The sequence below is a fragment of the Myotis davidii genome, unplaced genomic scaffold (assembly GCF_000327345.1).
Source record: "Myotis davidii unplaced genomic scaffold, ASM32734v1 scaffold770, whole genome shotgun sequence".
Taxonomy (NCBI): Eukaryota; Metazoa; Chordata; class Mammalia; order Chiroptera; family Vespertilionidae; genus Myotis; species Myotis davidii.
This window is the reverse complement of record NW_006282187.1, coordinates 257,273-266,570: the sequence shown is the minus strand read 5'-3', so window position 1 is coordinate 266,570 and position 9,298 is coordinate 257,273. Positions and strand designations below refer to the sequence as shown.

General features: G+C 39.2%; 1 pseudogene; it reads right to left on the bottom strand.

Moving 5' to 3' along the window:
* Positions 1–3: 3 nt before the first annotated feature.
* LOC102763624 overlaps positions 4–9,298 on the bottom strand; it is a 27,508-nt pseudogene continuing 18,213 nt past the window's right edge.

Genomic DNA, 9,298 nt, shown 5'->3' with positions numbered 1-9,298 from the left:
TGGGGTGAGATAGCTATAGGTCTTAGAGATGGCATTGAAGGTGGCCTTGGCAAAGTTGCCCAGAGTGGCAGTGCAGCCCCTGGCCAAGATATAGCAGTCGTCAATACCAGCCATCATCAGCAACTTCTTAGGCACAGGGGCTGAGACAATGCCAGTACCCCTGGGGGCAGGGATGAGATGACAGCGGCCAGTCACCTTGCAGGAACAGTGTGAGGCTTGCCGATCTTGCTTCTCGGGAACAACAGAGAGCTTGGCCAGGATAATGGCACCACAGATGGCAGTGGCTACTTCCTTTGAGCACTTAACACCCAGACCAACATGTCCATTGTAGTCCCCAATGGCGACAAATGCCTTGAACCAGGTCCTCTAGCCAGCACGTGTCTGCTTTTGCACAGGCATAATCTTCAAGACCTCATCCTTGAGGGATGCCCCCAAGAAGAAGTCAATGATCTCAGATTCCATGATGGGCAAGGAGAATAGATAGATATCCTCTAGGGATGTGATCGTCATGTCCTTGACCAGACAGCCCAGCTTGGTAATGGGGATCCACTCCTTGTCCTTGGCCTTGTCCTCAGCCTTGCTTCCATGAGCTCTGTGGCCTCAGCCCCTGCCCCAACCTGGCCGCGACCCCGGCCCCACTTCACAATGGGGCTTGAAACTAGTGTGTGGAGGGAGGCGATATTCATAGGATGTTGCAAGACTGCATGGTCAGTGTTCTAAAGGAACATCTATACAGAGGCTGTGGGGTACAAAGGGCACCTCACCAGGTCTCTGGAGGGAACAACCACTGAAGACCTGAAAGACATGTAGGTTTCAGTCAGAGGCCAGATCAGCTGAGGATGTCCAAGGGACCTACAGGATGGCCGAGGTGGGATACTGAAAGATGGAAGGGGGACAGGTTACCCAGGGCCTCACATGTGGAACTAAGAAGGGTGACCTTTATCAAGGGCACTGGGGAGCTGCCGAAGGATTTAGCCAAGGGAGAGTAGTAGTGAGGTCTATGTTATAGCTCTGCCAAGGTCATGTGGAAGATGCACTGGAGGGCCATCAGCTCAGGCAAAAGAACATTCAACAATCAATAGTCTCTCTTCCCCAGAGGGCTACAGGGAAGTCCCTTTCCCAGTTCTTTTCCGGCCCTACATCAGCGAGAAATAATTCAGGAAATATTTACTGAGGTCTACTATATGCCAGGTTGGGTAGCCATTTTTATTTTTCTAACAAAGGGGTTATAGTAGCAACTGATGAATGCTGAGAAGACAGAAAAGAGGGACCTAGAAGAGAGATAAAAAAATAACTAAGATTAGAAATCAAAGTGGGAACATAACTACCGTCCTTATAGAAATAAGTAAAAAGGATTTTAAGAGAATATTATGAACAATTTTATGCTAACAAATCAGATAATCTATATGAAAGGGGCAAATTGCTAGAAACAAGCTATCAAAACTGACTGGAGAAGAAATAGAAAATCTGAGAAGACCTATGACACATAAGGAGATTGAAGCAGTAATCAAAAATTGTACAACAAAGAAAAGACCAGGATCAGATGGCTTCATTATCAAACATTTAAAGAAGAATTAATGCCAATTCTTCTCAAACTCTTCCAATAAAACTATAGAAGAGATGGAACACATCTTAGCTCATTCTTTCTAGGAGGTCAGCATTATTCTGATACCAAAACCAGACACTTACACACACACACACACACACACACACACACACACACTATTAGAGCTTATGAAATCAGCATTTTTACTATATACGATCACACAAAAAATAGTTGCATTTCCATAAAACAGCAATGAGCAATCTAAAAAGGAAATTTAAAAACAATTCCATTTACAATAGCATCAAAAATAATAAAATACAGCCCTGGCCAATGTGGATCAGTTGGTTTAGCATCATCCCATGCACCAATAGGTGTCAGGCTCAATTCCAGGTCAGGGCACATACTCAGGTTGCAGGCTCAATCCCTGGTTGGGATATCTCTCTCTCCAACTCCTCTTCCTTCGCCTCCTCCTCCTCTTCCTCCTCCTCCTTCCTCTCTTAAAAACAATTTAAAAATTTTAACTGATAATGATACATATGCATGCTAAATAACATGGTGCTAAACAATCAATGGGTTAACAATGAGATCAAGGAAGAAATAGAAAGATATCTTGAGAACACAACAATCCAAAATCTGTGGGACACAGAAAAAACATTCCTAAGAAGGAAATTCAGAGCATTACAGTTCTATCCCAAGAAACAAGAAAAAGCTCAAGTAAACAATCTAACTTTACACTGAAAGGAACTTGAAAAAGAACAACAAAGTCCAAAGTGAGTAGAAGGAAGGACATAATAAAGATCAGAGCAGAAATAAATGAAATGGAGTCTAAAAAAATACAAAAAAAAATCAATGAAACCAAGAGCTGTTTCTTTGCAAAAATAAACAAGATTGACAAACTTTCGACCAGACTCATCAAGAAAAAAAGAGAGAGGACACATATAAATAAAATCAGGAATGAAAGAGGAGATGGAACTGATACAAAAAAATAAAATAAAATACAAAGCATTGTAAGAAAATATTACGAACAACTACATTCCAACAAATTGGACAATCTGGAAGACATGGATAAATTCCTAGAAACATACAACCTTCCAAAACTAAATGAGGAAGAATCAGAGCATCTAATACACAAATTACAACTAGATTGAAGCAATAATAAAATTGTTTTTTTAAAAAAACCTTCTAACAAACCAAAGCCCTGCACCAGATGGCTTCACAGGTGAATTTTACCAAACTTAAAAGAACTAACACCTATCCTTCTCAAACGATTCCAAAAAATTCAAGAGGAGGAAAGACACCAAAGCTCATTTTATGAGTTCAGCATTATCCTAATTCCAAAACCAGACAAAGACACTACAAAGAAAGAAAATTATAGGCCAATATCCCTGATGAACATAGATGCTAAAATCCTCAACAAAATATTACCAAACTGAATCCAGCAATATATTAAAAAGATCACACACCATGATCAAGTGGGGTTTATTCTGGGGGTGCAAGGTTGGTACAATATCTGCAAAACAATAAACGTGATATATCACATAAACAAGTTGAGGGATAAAAACTACATGATCATTATCAATAGATGCAAAAAAAGCATTTGATAAAATCCAGCACATATTTATGATAAAAACTCTCAGCAATGTGGGACTAGAGCAGCGGTTCTCAACTTGTGGGTCGCGACCCCTTTGGGGGTCGAACGACTCTTTCACAGGGGTCGCCTAAATACATCCTGCATATCAGATATTTACATTACGATTCATAACAGTAGCAAAATTACAGTTATGAAGTAGCAACGAAAATTTTATGGTTGGGGGTCACCACAACATGAAGAACTGTATTAAAGGGTTGAGGCATTAGGAAAGTTGAGAACCACTGGACTAAGGGAACATACCTCAATATAATAAAGGCCATATATGACAAATCCACAGTCAACATCATACTCAATGGACAAAAACTACAAGTGTCCCCTTAAGACAGGGATGTCTGCTTTCACCACTCTTATTCAATATAGTCCTGAGAGTCCTAGCCACAGCAATTGGACAAAAAGAAGAAATAAAAGGCATTCAAATTGGAAAGGAAGAAGTAAAAATGGTCATTATTTGCAGATGACATGATATTGTATACACAGAACCCTAAAGAATCCACCAAAAACTACTAGAACTGATAAATGAATTCAGTCAAGTACAGAACACAAAATAAATATCCAGAAATCAGATGCACTTTTTAAAAAAATCCTCACCCGAGGATATTTTTCCACTGATTTTCATAGAGAGTGGAAGACAGAGAGAAATACTGATGAGAGAGAAACACATAAATTGGTTGCCTTCTGCATGAGCCCTAACCAGGGCCCAATATGGGGAGGAGCCTGCAACCAAGGTACATGCCCTTGACCAAAATCGAACCCAGGACTCTTCAGTCCGCAGGCCAATGTTCTATCCACTGAGCCAAATCATCTAGGGCTCAGTTGCATTTTTACACACCAATAATGAACTATCAGAAAGAGAAACTAAAAAAAATACACAATCCCATTTACAATTGTTTCAAAAAGAATAAAATACCTAGGAATGAATTTAACCAATGATGTAAAAAAATGTTCTTAGAAAATTATAAGACACTGAAGAAAGAAACTGAGTAAGATACAAATAAGTGGAAACATATACGGTGTTCATGGGTAGGAAGAATTAACATTAAAATGTCCATACTATCCAAAGCAATCTACATAATCAACACAATTCTTATCAAGGTACCAATGGCATATTTCACAGAACTAGAACAGATCTTTCAAAAATTTACATGTAACCACAAAAGACCCCAAATTGCAACAGCAGTCCTTTTTTAAAAAATATATGTTTTTATTGATTTTAGAGAGAGAGGAAGGAAGAGGGATAGATAGAAACATCAATGAGAGAGAGAGACATATCCTGTGCACCCTGCACTGAGGATAGAGCTTGCAACCAGGGCATGTGCCCTGACAGGGAATTGAACCAGGGACCTCTTGGTTCATGGGTAATGCTCAATGACTGAGCAACACTGGCCAGGCACCAACAGCAGTCTTGAGAAAGAAGAACAAAGTTGGAGGAATCATGCTGCCTGATATCAAACTATACTATAAGGACATAGTAATCAAAACAGCATGGTACTGGCATAAAAACAGATGTATAGACCAAGGAACAGACTAGAGAGCCCAGAAATAAACCACGCCTTTACAGTCCATTAATATTTGATAAAGGAGGCAAAAACATACAATGGACTAAAGACAGTCTCTTCAATAAATGGTGTGGGGGAAACTGGACAGATAAATGCAAAAAAAAATGAAACTAGATCATCGTCTTACACTGCACACAAGAATAAACTCATAAAAATCCTAGAAGAAAATGCAGTAAAATCTTGGACATTTTCTGTAGCAGTATTTTCTGATATATCTCCTCAGGCCAGGGAAACAAAATAAAAAATGTAAAAATGGGACTCATAAACTAAAGAGTTTCTGCACAGCAAAGGAAATCATCAACGAAATTGAAAGACAACACACTGAATGATACGTCTGATAAGGGGTTAATATCAAAAATTCATAAAGAACTTACAAAACACAACACCAAAAAACTCAAACAATGGAATTAAAAAATGGACAAAGGACATGAATAGACACTTCTCCAAAGAGGACATACAGATGGCCAATAGACATATGAAAAGATGCTCACTAATCATTAAATACAAATCAAAACCACAATTAGATATCACATCACACCTGTCAGAATGGTTATCATCAATAAATTAACAAACATTGGTGAGGATGTGGAGAAAAGGGAACCCTTTTGCAGTATTGGTGGGAATGCAGATTGGTGTAGCCACTGTGGGAAACAGTATGGAGTTACCTCAAAAAATTAACATAGAACTGCCTTATGACCCAGCGATTCCACCTGGGAATTTATCCAAAGAAACCTGAAACACTAATTTAAAAGAATTTATGTATCCCTATGTTCATTGCAATGATATTTGCAATAACCAAGATCTGGAAGCAGCCCAAGTGTCCATCAGTAGATGAGTGGATACAAAAGCTGTGGTACATTTATACAATGGAATACCGTTCTGCTGTAACAAGGAAGAAAATTTTACCCTTTGCAACAGCATGGATGGACCTGGAGAACATTATGCTAAGTGAAATAAGACAGTCAAAGAAAGACAAGTACTATATGATTTCACTCATATGTGGAATTTATTGAACAAATTGAACTACCAAGCAAAATAGAGACAGACTCAGGGAGCAGGCAGACGGCGCTAGTGGTGGTGGGCTTGTTGGAGGGGTGGTGCCGGGGAGGGGATTGAGTAAAAAAGAAAAAAAGAGAGAGAGAGAGATAGAACTCATAGACATGGACAACAATGTGGTGATTGGGAGGGTGGAGGTGGAAGAGGGTATAGCAGGGATAAATAGTGATGGAAAAAATAAAATAAGTTAAAAACAAAAAATAAAAAATAACAATAATAAAGTACATAGTAATAAATGTTAACTAAGGAAATGTAAAACTTACAGACTAAAAACTATAAAACATTGCTGGAAAGAATTCAAGAAAAGCTAAATAAATGGAAAGACAATCCATGTTAATAGATTGGAAGACTTAACATTGGTAAGACAGCAATACTGCCCTGGCTGGTGTGGTTCAGTTGGTTGAAAGTTGTTCCATGCACCGAAAGGTTGCCAGTTTGATTCCAGGTCAGGACACCTACCCAGGTTGTGCGTTTGAGACACCCAATCCATCTCTCTCTCTCTCTCTCTCTCTCTCTCTCTCTCTCTCTCTCTCCCTCTCCCTCTTTCTCTCTCCCTCCCTCCCCCTTCCTCTCTCTCAAATCAATAAAAACATATTTTTTTAAAAAAAAGATGGTAATACTCCCCAAAGTGATCTATAGATTGATTCAATGAAATTCCTATTAGAATACCAATTACCTTTTTTGCAGAAATGGAAATGCAGATCCTAAAATTCATATAAACTTACAGGGAACCCTCAATAGCCAATCAAACAGGAGCCCATGCTAACTAAGAGTGGGACCAGCCCTTTCCCTCCTTCAGAGCCACAGTGAAGGCCTGCCCAGCCAGGCAGGGCTTTTGTCAGAAACAGCAGCTCCCTCTGGCTGCCACAATTGGATATGTCCTCCCTCAAAGCAGGCCCAGCCAGGCACTGCCCCTCACTCAATCAGCCCTCATGTCTCCACCTCACCAGATTCTTCTTCACAGGATTATCAAGGTCAAATCCAAGGGTATTCAACTCTTTAAGAAATTCTGAAAAAAAAAGAAAAAGAAATTCTGTGCAGAATCATTCATACCCCGCAACAGAAAACAAATGAAAATATAGTTGACCTTTGAATAACATAGGGGTTAGGGTGGAAACTCCCCTCCCCCGCTGATGCAGTAAAACATTTGCATATAGCCCTGGCCAGTGTTGCTCGGTGAAGAGAGCATCAGCCCTTGAATCAAAGGGTCGTGGGTTTGATTCCCAGTCAAGGGCACATACCTGGGGTGCAGGTTTGATCTCCTTTGATCCCCATATGCAAGAGGCAACCAATAGATGTGTCTCTCTCACATCGCTGTTTCTCTCTTCCCTTCCTCCCTTCCTCTCTCTCTAAAAAATATCCTCATGTGAGGATTAACAACAAAAATCTGCATGTAATTTTTGACTCCACCAAAATTAACTGCAGTGACCCCTCAGTACCCACAGAAGATTGGTTCTAGGACACCCCTCAGATACCAAAATCCTCTAATGCTTAAGTCCCTCATATAAAATGGCATAGAACAATGTATACAGTTGGCTCTCTGCATCCATGGATTCCCCACTGTGGATCAAAAATACTGTTTTTAATGTGCAGTTGGTTGAATCAGCAAATGTGAAACCTAAGGATACGGAGGACCAATTGCATATTTATTGAACGAAAACACATAAGTGGACCCACACAGTTCAAACCCGTTGTTCAAGGGTAAACTGTAAATAAAGCTGTGTGGTTCAACCAGGACCTGGGGGCTTGAAAGCACTCTCATCTCATCATCCCCATCCACTCCAGATATGTGGAAACCCTTGGGCCTCTGAAAATACTTTGAAAACCACCTGTTTAGAGAGAAAAGTAAAACCATAGAACTTGGATTTTTCTATTTTTTCTTGAATCAGTTTTGGTAGTTTGTTTCTATGAATTTGTTAACTTCATATAGGTTATCTAATTTGTTGCCATACAATTGTTCATAGTTACTCTTATAAACCTTTGTATTTCTGTAAGGTATTGGGTTTTTCTTTCTCAGTCTAGGTAAAGCTGTCAATTTTATTAATCTTTTGAAAAAACCAACTGTTGGTTTTGTTGATGCTCTGTATTATTTTTCTATGCTCTATTCCACTTATTTCCACTAAAATTTTTATTATTTCCTTCTTGGTGCTAGCTTTAGGTTTAGCCTACTCTTCTTTGTTTAGTTCCTTACGGTAGATCTTCCTTCTTTTTTAATGTAGGCATTTACAACTACAAATTTCTCTCTGAACACTACTTTTGCTGCATCCCATAGATTTTTATATGTTGTGTTTTTGTTTTTATTCATCTCAAAGTATTTTAAAATTTCCTTTTTGATTTCTTCTTTGACCCATACATCCATTGGTTATTTAAGAGTATGTTGTTTTCCAGTTTTCCCTCTGTGATTGATTTATAGCTTCATTCCATTTTTTTCAGAGAAGACACCTTACATGATTTCAATCTTTTGAAATCTATTGAGATTTGTTCTGTGGCCTAGCATGTGGTCTATACTGGGGAATGTATTATACGCATTTGAGAAAAATGTGTATTTTACTGTTATTGGGTAAATTTTTTTTAATATCAGTTAAGTTACAGCAATATTGAAAGTGGAATATTGAAGTCTCCAACTATACTGTAGAACTGTCTATTTCTCTCTTCAATTATGCCAGTGTTTGATTTACATATTTTGTGGCTCTGTAGTTTATTTAGTACATATATGTTTATAATTAGTATATCTTCTAGATAGATTGACCCTTTATCCTTCATTCTTTCTTTTAACAACTTTTAACTTTAAATCTTTTTTTGTCTGATATTAGTATAGCTATTCCAGCTCTTTTTTGGTTAATATTTGCATAGAATATATTTTCCTGCCAGGGGAGGGGAGCAGGGGATGGGTAGAGGTAGGCAAAGGTGGGGGGGGGGATGGAGGACATCTGTAATAGTGTCAACAATAAAAAGATATTCTTTTCCCACTCTTTCGTTTCAAACTTTTTGGATCTAAAATGAGTCCCTTTTAGACCTGGAGAGTATCATGCTAAGTGAAATAAGTCAGTCAGAGAAAGACAAGTATCACATGATCTCACTCATATATGGAATCTAAGTAATAAAATAAACTGATTAATGGAGTCGATCCAGAGACATGGAAGCATGGAACAGAGTGCGGAATCTTGGAGGGAAGGCAGGGGAAGATGGGTGAGTGGGAGGTAATCAACCAAAGACCTTGTATGCATATATACATAACCCATGGACACAAACAATAGGGTGGTGAAGGCCTAGGGTGGGGGGTTAGGGGTGAGCTGAAGGGGGTCAATGGGGGGAAAAGGGGACATATGTAATACTTTTAATAATAAAGAGTTATTAATAAAACTAGAGGCCCGGTGCACAAAAATTTGTGCACTCGGGAGCGGGGAATCTCTCAGCCCGACCTGTGCCCTCTCACAGTCTGGGACCCCTCAGGGGATGACCACTTGCTGGCTTAGGCCTGCTCCCCAT